Source organism: Egretta garzetta, unplaced genomic scaffold, assembly GCF_000687185.1.
Source record: "Egretta garzetta isolate BGI_Z169 unplaced genomic scaffold, ASM68718v1 scaffold501, whole genome shotgun sequence".
Classification (NCBI taxonomy): domain Eukaryota; kingdom Metazoa; phylum Chordata; class Aves; order Pelecaniformes; family Ardeidae; genus Egretta; species Egretta garzetta.
Genome location: NW_009258547.1, coordinates 39,699 through 40,799, shown reverse-complemented (window position 1 = coordinate 40,799; position 1,101 = coordinate 39,699). Strand labels below are relative to the sequence as shown.

The 1,101-nt window shown below is 58.9% G+C and overlaps 1 protein-coding gene across 1 annotated transcript in view; it reads right to left on the bottom strand.

Annotated features, from left to right (window-relative positions):
- Positions 1-1,101, bottom strand: part of TBCB (tubulin folding cofactor B) — a 28,020-nt gene that overhangs the window by 1,022 nt on the left and 25,897 nt on the right. The gene's annotated exons all lie outside the window — the stretch shown is intronic.

Sequence of the window (1,101 nt, the reverse complement as noted above, 5' to 3'; positions counted from 1 at the left end):
CAGAGCAGAGGGGCTCCAGCCCTCGGAGCATTTTAGTAGCCCTCCCCTGGCCCCGCTCCAACAGGTCCATGTCCTCCTGGTGCTGAGGGCTCCCGAGCTGGACGCAGGGCTCCAGGGGAGGTCTCCCCAGAGCAGAGCAGAGGGGCAGAATCCCCTCCCTCGATGCTGGCCACGCTGCAGGGGATGCAGCCCAAGGTAGGGTTGGCTTCTGGGCTGCCAGCGCCCATGGCCGGCTCACGGCCAGCTAAGTTTTTTGATTGCAGGGTCACACCAGAAACTAATTTCATCTCCACCTGGACATCAAAAAATGATCATCCCATGTAACAAAGTCAAAGTTGAATCGAGATTCACCAACGCACTTGGAACACCGATCACCTGCAAGATATTCGTGGCTGGGAAGGAAGCATCAGGACGACTGCAACAGATGATTAAAACAAGGGAGTACAGCTGAGGGGTGCGTCAGCCTCCAGAGAGGATTTGTTAGCGGGAAAGATTCACCCTAGAGATTACCCACTGTAGAGTACTTGCTTAACCATTTAACTTCTCAAAGCACAGTGGCTTGGACCCACACCTCGGCCAGCTGCAACTTATTGGTACCTATGGACCCACATCTGCCTTGACCGTATCCTCTTCCATTCCCTTCCCCGCTGTCCTTAAGCTCTCCGCTCCCACTTGCCCAGGCTCCGCTAACGGCACAGCCCGCACGCAGAGGGGCTCGCCCGCCATGGACAGCATTCCCCCGGTGCTACTCACACCAACCCCCCGCTCCTGCTGCTCGGACGATGGTTCAGCACCACCTCGGTGCTCTTGAAGGGGTCTGGGCAAATCACGATGCTTTGCATGAGGGAAAACCGCACCTCGGGTGCCTGTTTGCCCCCCACTGCTGCAGCCTCTCTGCCCTTTGGGGGCACCGGCAGCGCCCCAAGAGGCAGCAGTTGCTTTTGTTCCCTTCTGCGGTCTCCACGCAGGAGACCGGGACAGGCTGGAGAACTGGTGGCGAGGAACCTGATGGAGTTCAACACGGGCAAGTGTGGGGTGCTGCCCCTGGGGAGGTTGAACCCCACGCACCAGTACAGGCTGGGGGCTGACCTGCTGGGAAGC